This window comes from Mustela putorius, unplaced genomic scaffold (genome assembly GCF_011764305.1).
Source record: "Mustela putorius furo isolate JIRA1106 unplaced genomic scaffold, ASM1176430v1.1 tig00003988_pilon_pilon_pilon, whole genome shotgun sequence".
Taxonomy (NCBI): domain Eukaryota; kingdom Metazoa; phylum Chordata; class Mammalia; order Carnivora; family Mustelidae; genus Mustela; species Mustela putorius.
The window spans coordinates 12,235,233-12,247,905 of record NW_025422127.1 but is presented as its reverse complement, the minus strand read 5'-3'; the positions used below and the strand labels follow the sequence as shown (position 1 = coordinate 12,247,905).

Sequence of the window (12,673 nt, the reverse complement as noted above, 5' to 3'; positions counted from 1 at the left end):
CCAGAGCATTGCTGTGTATGGCCATCCATCCCATAGGGAAAGAGATCATCGACAGACTCATTCCTGGAATAACATGTCCACACTGCTTCTAGTGCTTGCTCAAGAGAAAGACTGCTGAGCCTCCTTGGGATTCTGACCTAGAAGATCTGGGAGAAGCCAGGAATCTGCCTTTATAAGATGTGTGCTCCAAGCAGTTACCTTGAGGAAGTTTGTGAAACCTTAGGCAGTGGGTCTCAACCTTCATAGGGCATCAGAACCACAGAGAAGTTTAAAAAAAAAAAAATACCACTTCCTGCCCCCTTGGCTGTCTTGTCCAGTCTCCCTCCCCAATTTGAATAATTGCTCTAAGATGGGGTCCAGGTGCAGCATTTTTTTTTTTTTAAAGCTTCTCAAGAGACTTTCATGTGCAGCTGGTGTTGGGAACTACTAGTCTAAGAAATTCTGGTGAGAATAACTTCACACTTTTACATTTAAGTGCACTTCACATTATAGATCTCTTTCACAATTGCACATCACAACAATCCACTAATGTCAGGAGAGCAGGCATTTTTATGATTGACCCTGGCCCAGAGATGTTGACCGAATGGCCTAGGGTTGCACAGCTTCTCCCTAAGTCAGCAGCAGTGCCCAGGCCAGTCCTGCCAAGCCCTCTGGGAAGAGGCAACCTTCCTCCCCTCTTAAGATCTTCTAGGATCAGGTCATCTTAGCTTCCATCAGCCGCCCCCTGTAGTGTGGATGATGGGCTCTTTCTGTTCCTTCTCACCCACATCCCTCCTCTTGCAGCCGCTGCTCCATCTCTGAGAGCATCCTTGTGAAATGTGCAGTTACGCTTTCCTCCCCTCCCAAGCTGCGACCCGCTTTACGGTTAGATAACGGCTCTGAGGGACAGAAGCCCGAGGAACCTGGACAGGGCACATCACCCACAGCAGTCTGACCTCAGCCTCCAATCTAGCCCTTCCCTGCTGGTCCTCTGCAGTGAGTGCGGTGCAGGACAGGAGCAGGGAAGTCACATCCCCCAGCAGCTGCCTGGGTGTCAGTGGGATACACTCCCTTCTCCCCAGCTGGAACCTCACGTCCTGAATTCTCACAGTCACCCCCAAAGCTTCTCTCCCCTGCACCTATCCACCCTTCCATTCCACCTTCCCACCCCACCCCGACAGCGTTAAAGCCCACCTGGGTCCTTCCCGTGAGGCTGCTTTGGGGGCCGGAGGCCCTTGCAGTGTTGAGTCCCCACTCCGGACATCAGGCTGGTTGAACAAGGTGGAGCAGGGAGAGAGGCACCTAACCAGGTAACTGCAGGCTCCCCTCCGCCGACCTCCACCCCGCAGCCATCTCTAGGCTCAAACTCTCCCGACTCAAACCAACCGCTCTGGCTGCCCTTTCCTCTCCCTCTCCTTATTCAAACCTTTACTCAGCACGGGCTGTGTCCTGGAGCGGCTCCCAGCGACTGCGGGCTCTCGGTGTCAGGCTCCTGCAGCCTCCTTCCCCCGGAGGCTGGGGGCGGGGGCGGGGAGGAGGCGCGGCCTTGCCTCCGCGGCAGTGCGGGCCTCAGAACTGCGTGTCCATGCCCTGGGCAGGATTCCCCTTCACCTGCCTATTCAGCAGCCTTGTGACTGAGAGGCTGCCATAGTCCGCAGATTCCTGCAGCAGTCTCGTCTTTCCCACGGTTCGGGCCTGCCCACTGTCGGTTGCTGGCTGATTTGGGGGGTTGGTGTGGAAGGTCAGTCAGGGTCCTCAATGACGTTTGATACCCCGGGACAGAATTTCAGGAAAAGCACATGCTTTGCTGGCAGGGCTGGCCCCCTCCTCTTAGTCAACAACCCTATGTGGCTTTTCTGCCCCATCGGAGGGTTTGGAAGGAGGGGAGGTGGGATTGGATGGACAAGCCCTCCTTGCTTTCTCAAAGCAAGGGAAGCAGTGAAGTTTCCCATGTGAATCATCACTGTTCCTGTTGGATGTCATCAGATAGACCGGTTCTAAGAGGGTCCAAGAACCTTTCACAGTTGCCCCTGCTACCCGCAAGGCTTGAACTGCTCGGTCATCCACAAGGCTGAACCTCCAACAGCTAAGTCAGGACCTTGGACCCCCGGCTTTGGTGGATTGGAGGAGGGTTGAATCTGAACCAATCTGAGCCTCTTTCCCAGAAACTCTCAGTTGGGACAGATCAGTCTGGGCTAGTCTCTCTTGGAAGAGATGGAAAACCTCCCAGCCTCAGGAGCTGGAGGGGGTGTCATCTATTATACAGATTCACTTCCTTATTTTATAAATAGAAAAAATTGAGGTCCCAAGAAATCACACGATTGGGCCAAGGCCACATGGCTGTTATGGTTACTTTACTACAGAGCTGGTTTGAAGGCCAAAGTGTTAACTCACTTACTCTCTTGACTAAGTGATGCCTTTACAACTAATCTCCCATGAAAATCTGTGTTCCATTCAGATTTTGAAGAAATCCTAGTAGCCAGGCCCTGCAGGAGAGCCTTATGGGGTGCCCTCAGACTTCAGCATCAGATTAACCTAGGTTCGAATCCTGACTTTCCCACTCACTAACACTGGGTCTGTGGGCACAGTTCTTATTCTCTCTTTTTAAATAATTTTTCTTTTAGAATTTATTTATTTATATATTTGAGAAAGACAGAGAGAAAGAATGAGCAGGGGAAGGGGCAGAGGAACAGGGAGAAGCAGATTCCTTGTTGAATAGGGAGACCCTGGCAAGGCTCTATCCCAGAACCCTGGGATCATGATCTCAGCTGACGGCAGCCACTTAATTGAGTCACCTAGGTGTCCCCATTTCTCACTCTCCTGAGGCTGGTATTCCTCAACTGTAAAATGGGAATCATTATACTTATTTCAGAGAAATGTCACGAAAGTTTTCTCATGTGGATAAGATGTGCTTAGCACGTAATCATTGTTCAATAAAAGAAAGAAGGCTTCTTGGCCAAAATACATAATAGTTCTCCCTTTCACTATGCTCTAAATTCTGTAACTGGCTTGTTTTCAGAATTATTTAGCACCTTCCCACTTGTAGTTGGGAGAACAGGGGGCTTCCTTGTGCCTTTTCTCCAGACTCCAAGGGAGGTGACTCTGCACAGAACCTGCGTATCAACCTGCTAGGCCTTGATCATTCCTCTCAGACTTGGGGCAGCTTAGATGTAGAGAGAGAGAGAGATGGTAGACCCTGGTGATTTGAAAGAAACAGGTTCCTCTCTGTTACATTTTTTTTTTTTTTTTTTAGGTTTGTGAAATCCATTCAACCTGTGGTCTGATCTTTATTAAAGGACTACTCTGTGACCCCCTCCCCCACCCCAGGCTGGCAGGTGGCTCGCTGAGTAAGAGCATATGAAGAGTACAGGGCATAACTAGTAGAAAGAGACTCTTCACACCCGGTCATTTCTGAGGCCAGGGGCACTGGCCTGTGGACCTCTGAGACAATGTGCCTTTTGAAACTCTTTTGAGAGTGGCTAGGGTGAACACTGGCTTGTACCTCCTGACAGCTGTGCCTTGTGGCCTCACAGAAGGAACTTTTACTGGACTTGCAATGAGAAAGCCGTTCTTTCCTCCTTGTGTCATTTAAACCTTAAATCACCACATCTGAGCTTGACTCCTAGTCATCACCTCTTCCTAGAACAAATCCCCATGGAACGTCCATCTCCCCAGGGCCAGAGAGGATCCCACCTCCCTCCACCTCCTCTTGGATTCCCATCTCTCTGAATCCTGAATCTCCTTCAAACACCACCCAGCTCATATCCAGCTTCCTTCATGAAGTCTTCATATGGACTGACCTGCTCATTTTGTACTTAATGGAAGGTACCTTGTGTTGATATGTACATTTTCAGATTCTAATCCTTTCTACAGATACTTACAACACCAGTCCTCAGCCCTGAAAGGGTTGACAGCCTCCTTAAAAAATATGTGTCTTGGAGCACCTAGGTGGCTCAGTTGTTTAAGCATCTGACCCTTGATTTTGGCTCAGGTTATGATCTCAGAGTTATGAGATTGAGTCCCAGATTGGGCTTCACACTGGGCAAGGAGCCTGCTTAAGATTCTCTCTGCCCCTCCCCCCAATTATTCTCTCTCACTCTCTCTCTCTCTCTATATATATATAGATAGATATAGATAGATATGTCTATCTATATATCTGTGTGTGTGTGTGTGTCTGTCTGTCTGTCTCTGTCTATCTTAAGTGCAGTTGGACTATCATTTCCTTGAAGGCAGGAGATTGCTCTCATCTTTTCTTAACTCAGCAACTCCGTGTCAGGGAGATATTGACTGCATCTAACCATAGTGTTTAAAAACAAAGAACAAAATACCAAAAGAAAATTTATTATCTCTTATAACTTGGAGTCTTGAGGAGGGACAGGACAGTTCCAGAATTTTTAAGTGATTTAAGTATTGCTATGTAACAAACCACTTCAAAACTTAGGGGTTTGAAGCACCCATTATTTCTTAGCTCCCAATTCAGCAGATCAGAAATTTGAGCTGAGCTTAGCCTGGCAGTTCTTTTGGTCTCATCTGACCGATGCTTCCTTATGCCTCTGTGAATAGCTTTGTGTTGATCAGATGGTAGTCCTTCTGGGGATTGGCTGGCTGTTGGCCAGGAAGCCTTAGCTCTGGTCAGTGGAGCTGACAGCCCTCTAGCAGGTGGCCTGGGGTCTTTCTTATGGTGGGTGCAGGAGCCCAAGAGCAAGCAGACGTGTCAAAGCCACTTGAGATTAAGAGTTAGAATGGGTGCAGACATTTCTGCTGTATACTATTGGCTAAAACAATTCACCAGGCGAGTCCAGACTCAAGTAATGAAGAAATAGACTTTGCCTTTTGGTGGGAGTAGCTGCAAAATCATATTGCAAAGGGAACATGAAGAGTTTGAACCATTGTTGCAATGTCGGCCATAGCCATAGTTAGGGCTCAGAGGATTCTGTTCCTTGGAACTCGCTTGTCTTTCATGTCTTTCTTACAAATGGCAGCATTTCCAAGTACCATCCCTTCACATCACAAAGTCCTAAAGCAGGAAAGGACAAGCTTTTCTAGACATGAGGAAACCTCCATGTGTCTCCCACCAACCTCTCTTAGGCCACGCTTAGGACCCAAGCCCATCCTAACCAGTTTCATTAGTGGTGGGTAAGATTACTGTTCAACATATTGTTGGGAGGACCCAACGTCTTTGAGGTGCTTCCCTTCCAGACTCCTGAACAAAATAGGGGTTCCGAGAGCAAAGAAGCAGGGGAGAGGGGTGGCAGCTAGGCCAGGAATCAGTAGGGGATGGAGGAAGCAACTTACACAGTATCTTGTGCCATAGATGTTTTTCTTTCTTTCTTATTTTGGGATCTAGTTTCTTTAAACCAGCAGACCAAAACACACCCAGGACCCAGTTTTTGTTTTGTTTCTGTTGTTGTTGTTGTTGTTGTTGTTATTTTTTCTTTTTCTTTCTTCTTTTCTTTTCTGGACAAATGGCAAGATGGAGAAACTCACCCCGAAATAAGGAATAGGAGGAAGTACTCACACCCAGGGATTGGATTTAATCAATATGTTTATAAATAAAATGTCTGAACTAGAAATTTATTTTATTTTATTTTAAAGATTTTATTTATTTATTTGACAGACAGGCAGATCACAAACAGGCAGAGAGGCAGGCGGTGGGGTGGGGGTGGGGGGAGAAGGCTCCCCGCTGAGCAGAGAGCCTGATGTGGGGCTCAATCGATCCCAGGACCCTGAGACCATGACCTGAGCCGAAGGCAGAGGCTTAACCCACTGAGCCACCTAGGTGCCCCCAAACTAGAATTTTAAAAGAATGACAATAAAGATACCAGCTGGGCTTGGGGGGGAGGAATGCATAGAAGAAATTACAGAATCCCTTATAGTAGAGATTTTAAAAAAAAAAAAAACTCTAAAATTTAGTTAGCCTGAAATAAAAATGCCATTACCGAGATGCAGTCCAGAGTGGAGGCTATAAAAAAGTGGATGAACAAGTCAGAAGAGAGAATCAGTGATATAGAAGATAAAATGATGGAAAACACGGAAGCTGAAAAGAAGAGGGAAAGAAGACGATTAGATCATGAAGGTAGACTTAGGGAACTCAGTAATATCCATATTATAGGAGTCCCAGAAGATGAAGAGTGGGGGAAAAGGACAGAAAGTTTATTTGAACAAATTATAGCTGAGAACTTTGCTAATCTGGAGAAGGAAACACGCATTCAAGTCCAGAAGGCACAGAGAACTCCCCTCAAAAAAAAAAAATAGGTCAACACCTCAACATATTATAGTGAAACTTGCAAATTACAAAGATAAAGAGAAAATCTTGAAAGCAGCATCAGATAACAGGTCCTTAATCTATAAGAGTAGACACATACAGCTGGCAGCAGACCTGTCCGCAGAGACCTGGCAGGACAGAAAGGGCTGGCATGACGTATTCAACATGTTAAGTGGGACAAATATGCAGCCAAGAATTCTTTATCCAGCAAGGCTGTCATTCTTATGTACATTGGTATTAAGCCCGCATGTGTCAGGCCCTGGAGAATCAAAGATGGGCAGCACGTTAATGTTTTTAAAAAGGAAGGAGATTGTAAGAGATGGCAGACACATGTAAGCAACTGACTGTGATAGTATGGTGAGTGACAGACACTGGGGGACAGGCTTTCTTGGTGTCCCTTACTCAACACACTGCTTTCTGACTGAGGGAGTGAAGTATAAAGACGAGTGTAGGAATCAAGGCACAACTTTATTATGTATCCAAAGTAGCACCCAGTTGTGTGCAAAACTCAGGGTTCTGGAGTAGCAGGCTGAATGAAAACATAGCTGAAAAAAAAAATAAAGCACAACTGAAACTGCAGACAAATGATGTGGGGGAGGGTGCTCTTTATTCCTATCTACCTTATAATCTGTGGCCAGCTCTCTTGGCAGGGACTTGCAGGAGGGAGGGAGAGAGCAAGACACCAAGGTGGCCATAAACCCACTTTCCCAGCTGCTTTCACAGAGTGAAGGTCACATGGGTGGAGAGGAAAGTAGCCTGCTGTGACCCAAGGAGTCAGGAAGTGAAAGGTGGGCTGGTTATGAAGACTGATTTAAGTCACAGCAACTCTGTTAACTAGTAAAATGCAGCCCAACACATGTTTTGGGCTCTAGTCTTGTAATGAGGAATGTAACCTTTCTGGGAAGCCATATGGGGAAAATCATAGAGGTGCTGCTGTAGAGTCATGTAGCAGGTACTCAGGGTAAGGCAGGAAGAGTAATGAATTCTTCCTGGGGAAGGTGTCCCAGGGAAGTGGACACGTCAGCGAGCCTTATAGGAGGAGTCGGCGTTTTCGAGATCAAAGAGAAAATTCTTAATGGAAGGAATGCCTTCCTAGAGGCACAGACTCTGAGAAAGGGACGATGTGTTCAAGGAACTGGGAGTGTGGGTCACGTGGGGTAAAAGGGCCCAGGGGAGGCTGGAAGATAGGTTGGACTCAGACTGTGAAGAACCACGAACCTGCTAGAAGTTGGATTCATTCTGAAGGGAACGAAGGGGAGCAAGCAAGAGTTTTAAATCAGAAGCGTGGCACTCTCAGATCCCATTTTGAAGGGATCCCTTTGGCTGAACTGGAGGCACAAGCAGGAAAGAGACTAGGGGTGGGGACCCAAGTCCACTCTAGCCACGACAGCCTGACACAGGTGAAATAAAAAGCAGTCGGTAAAGTGTTTGTGGCATGGAAGAGAATGTGATAAACTTTGCTCTGAAAGTGCTACTGGTAATACAAACCTAATTTTGGGGGAATACATGGACGCTTTTGCAGGGTTTCATAGCAGAGATGCCATAACTAAAATCTGATTTTACAAATGAAAACAAAACAGAAAAAAGCAGGTTGACTTTTGGTCGATTTTATGACTGCTTTTAAATCCTCTGCCTTTAGGGGGCGGCAAACCTCTCTAAGGACCAAACTTTGGTGTACCTTGGATGGAAGGCTCCTACAGGAATCCAGGTAGAAGAGATTATAGTCGCTTGCTGAGCATGTGTCAGGAACTCATGGATGGATGGCGGAGTGTGGGCTCTGCAGTTCAGAGGTGGATTTGAAAAGAACCTTTGTATTTGGGGTTTTGCTGTGCGAGGCTTCAGAAAATTGTCCTCTGAGTTTCTTACTAGTGGAAAATGTGCACACATACTGGGACGGCAAGGAACAGAAGTGGGATGGGAGTGGTTGTCATCATCCCACTGACCTCATGGGGCAGAATGTCACAAATTCCATCTCTTCTGGGCCACTGCTCTCCGCCTGACCCACTCCAGGAGCCTGAGAAGCTCTCTCCAGCCTGCTGGGAGGGGGTGGTAAGGAACAGAGTCTCTTTTGTTCCTGAAACTTCCCCCATAAAATAGTCAAGCCTGCTGGGAACTAGTCAAGGGGAGATGTTTGAAAAATAGGCGTTTCCCACTTTTCAGAGTCACTTGGACCATAATTATCATATTTATTGGGGCTGTACTTGAAAAGCCATCAGAGGTCCAGGAAGGAATGCAGCTGTCCTCACTTTCTGCCTCCCAAGGCTAGCACCTACAATGCTCATTGGCAAACTTGCTGTGTGATTGCCACAATGCTACTGCTTTCCCTGGGCAGCAAAGGCAGGGGCAGAGGCTCCTATGGAAGTCTGGAGGAGTGGAAGCTAGCAGACAAAGAGTTTTGGTTTGTTTCTAGTTAAACCTATTTGTCAAAAGCTTTGCTAATTCTATAACCTTAAAAGTCTGAAGCAAGGGGTCCAGGCGTAGATTCAGGAATTCCTTACCCGAAGTCATAGACATGTTCCTCATCGTATTTTAGTGTTGAGTTATCTAAGCTATGACATCCTTCTCTTGCTAAAAGAGCCAGAGAAACACCTGGATATAGTAGATACTTGCGATTTTTCTTCATTTGTTTGTTTGGGGTCTTATCTGTTTGCTGTTGACCTGCTGCTCCACTTTGGACAGAGCACATCATCTCTGTTCTACCTTCATTTCAGAATTACTATGAAAGTCACAAAACCATGATGAATTACACATAGAATGTCACATCACAGGTAAAAGTGCAGGAGTCATTTTATTTTTATGTATTTTTCTGTATTTTCAGGAAACTAAAATGAGGTTTTGGAAACCTGCCTTTACGTAGTTCACGTCCAGCTTATACAGTTTTAGGCACTGTCCATAAACAGTGGAAAATTTTGCAGATATTTGGTTAATTTCAACAATGGGACTGACCTTGATTAACTTGACATGACTCAAGTGAGCCAAAAACTTGCTTTCAGATCATAATCCTTGCTTGGAAATTGGAGAAAACAGTAGTAAGGCGGAGGCTTCCTGTACTCTCTTTAAACTGAGGCTCTGTTTGGGCACTTTTTATATGCTTGGCTTCAAATCAGAGCTATTTGTGGGAAGTTAGGCTTTCTGGTGGTTATTTTACTCCAACCGGTAGTGAACCAATGGAAGAATTCTCTCTGTGGCATGAAACTGGAACTGAGAATTCCAAGTGAGCACTGAAAGCTGTAGTGGAAGGACGCAGACTCAGTGTCTCAGTATACTGGCCCCATGCACCTAGCTGTGTGATTTGGGGTGCATTACTTAACCTCATGACGACTCGGTTCCCTCATCTGTGAAATATAGAAAAGACTGTCCATCTCCAAGGATGGCTAGTCTTATTCGTGAGATAATGTATTTAGCTTGTCCTCAACATACTCAGTGATTAATGTAAAATATAGCAATTAGTATAATTAGGCTGTAGAGCTTAGGTGCTGGTGGTTCTGCAATTAATTGGGTTCAGATAGTTTTCTTTTGGTTACAAGAGACCAAAAATCTGGCTCAAACCATTTTAATAATAAAAAAAAAAAAAAAGAAGAAGAAGAAAAAAAAATAGTTCGGGACCCCTGGTTCCCTGGTTGGCTCAGTTGGTTTAGCATCTGTCTGCAACTCAGGTCATGGTCCTGGGGTCCTTGGATGGAAATCCTACATTGAGCTCCTTGCTCAGGGGGGAGCCCGAGCTTCTTTTGTTTGGGGTTTTATCCTTCTTCCTCTTTCTTCTACTCCCCGGCTTGTGAGCTCGCTCTCTCTCTCTCTCTCTCTCCCTGACAAATAAATGAATAAAATCTTAAGAAAAAATTCATCAACTCTTATAACTTCAGCTAAAATTGGGTATCAGTAGGTAGAGCGATGATAGAGCAGGTGAAACATGGCAGGGTGTAGGGGGGTGAATGATCCCTCAGTAGGACCACCAAATTTAGCAAATAAAAATATCCACATCCAGGTAAATTTCATAAAAACTTCAACTGCTGAATTTTTGTAATTCATTGAAAAATGCTGAATACAGGCCATTTAGGATGCCCTGAGAAAGTCAATACAGGAAGCAGGACAAAAATAATTAAATATGGGACATATTCCTCTACAGGATGCCTGGCAACCCTTCTCTTGGGATATTAACACCAATGAAATTCTACTCAGACCTGTAAACTGTGCCAGTAGATTCAATTAATTTCATCCTCATATCAATCAAATTAACCAGACCTTTTGCTGGAAAATGCACAATAAATCTAAGGTCCATACTATGTTACTTGAAAAATGATCAAATTCTTCTAAAAATTTTGGCTTAAAAAATAATAAAACTGAACTTTAGGTACCATATAACCCAAGAGTTAAGCTTTTAATCTTTCTTGATGTAATTTTGCTGTCCATATTGGTTTCAGATGGCAGTAAGATGACTAGTAACCCCAGGCACATATTCTTCTGGGTTCTAATCCAATAAAAAGAGTATTTCTCTTGACCTGACAAAATCCTATAATCTGATTTTCATTGGTCAGAATTCTATCTCATTCCCTTATCTGGGCAAATTATTAGGCCAAGGGAATGGCATACTCTGATTGGACATATAAATGGATCACAAGCACACCCTTGGAGCCAAGGTTGGAGTCAATTTTATCCAAAGCATGTGGACTGAGCCTGGGGGCTGGAGATGATTCTCTGAAGGAAAACTGCTGCTCTGTAGCAAGAAGAAGGGATAAAATGATGTTACGTAGAGAAAAAAAGTAACTCCTTTAACCCCAAACAAAATGAACAAAAATAGCAAATATCTACCATATCCAGGTATTACTGTGGTTCTTTTAGCAAGAGAAAGATGTCATAGCTTAGATAAATTGACACTAAAATATGACAAGCTTCACGCCCATGACTTCAGGTAAGGAATTACTGAATCCGCACATGAATTCTCTGCTTCAGCTTTTAAGATCATATAATTATCAGTGCTTTTGCGTACTTCTTTTTAAGAAAGCTACAAGTACATTTTAAATATTGTAATAGAATCATTGTATCATTCTGATTATTAAGATAATGTAACATGAAGGCATACAGAACAAAGTAAATTTAACCAGTAACCCCACAATCCAGAGGTAACTCCCATCAATATTTTGGTATAATTATTCCAGATGTTTTTCATGTATGTGTGGGTGAGGGATGGTGTCTTGGACAAATATTGAAAAATAAAATCAAACTTAGAATTACTTCATTACCCTTTTAAATTTAACAATATGTCAGGACATCTTTTCATACTGCTACAGATTTAAAAAATTACAACTTTAAGGACACATACATTTGAACAAAAATACAACTGTTTAACCACCCTTACCTTAATTCCATTTTTTGTGATTATGAGTAATACACTGGAGAAATATCCTTACCTGTTATATTTATTATCTAGTAATTTCTTGTGACTAAATTCCTAGAAGTGGAGTTGCTGTGCCGATAATTAGGTTTAAAGATTTGACATAAATTAGTAAAATACCCTCCAGAAAATCATGCCTGTACTGGTTAGGGTTGTCAGATAAAATAATTGATTTGCCCAATTAATAAAATAAATAAAATAATTTATTTGCCTAATTAATTTGAATTTAAAATTAGCAGTGAATTTTTTAAAAAGATTTAATTTATTTATTTGACAGAGAGAAAGAGAGATCACAAGAAGGCAGAGAGGCAGGCAGAGAGAGAAGGGGAAGCAGGCTCCCTGCTGAGTAGAGAGCCCAGTGCAGAGCTTGATCCCAGGACCCTGAGATCATGACCTGAGCTGGAGGCAGAGGCTTAACCCACCGAGCTACCCAGGCGCCCCATCAGTGAATAATTTTTTATATAAGAATGTCCCCAGTGGGTAAACTGGGTTTTTTGCTTTTTGGTTTGTTTTCTTTTTAGCTTAAAAATAAAAAAAAAGAAGAAGAAGAATGTCCCAAATATTGCAAAATCATGTGAAATTTAAATTTAACTGTGGATCCTGTAAATTTTTTTTTTTAACATTCGGGTGCTATTTTAATTAAACAGCATTGCTGAGTCTACTAAAGTTATATGCAGTATATTAAACACTGGTAATACAAAGAGAAGCATTATAGATTTCCTTTCCTTGGAGGAGGAAAGGAGCCTGTATTTTTATTTGCTCAATCTGTCAACTCTAAGATTGGGTATAAATCTCAGTTAACAAATCCATTAGTGGCTCTGCAACCTCATTGGCAGGCTAGGAGTCCCGGGCCTCAGGTCTGGCCTTGGTGCACTCAACAGCCATTCCCTGCAAGGTATGGTCATCTCCACGGATGCAACTATCTAGTCGTGTGTGGGTCCCTGCTTTCATTGTCAACCTCTGAGCTCTGACTTGGATGTTAAGGAGGGATCTCTGCTTCTCATATTGAATTGGCTGCTAGGGATACTGTAAGGAAA

General features: G+C 44.0%; 1 protein-coding gene across 4 annotated transcripts in view; it reads left to right on the top strand.

Annotated features, from left to right (window-relative positions):
• Positions 1-12,673, top strand: part of KCNA6 (potassium voltage-gated channel subfamily A member 6) — a 42,695-nt gene that overhangs the window by 18,144 nt on the left and 11,878 nt on the right. The window contains exon 2 of one of the 4 annotated variants that reach the window (XM_004781511.3): positions 7,884-7,952. The exons of 2 other annotated variants lie outside the window; for them this stretch is intronic. The gene's annotated coding sequence lies outside the window, so the exon portion shown is untranslated. Of the gene's footprint in view, positions 1-3,232; positions 3,805-7,883; positions 7,953-12,673 lie in introns of all 4 variants that reach the window. One more of the 4 variants, XM_013050495.2, reaches the window with a different exon arrangement.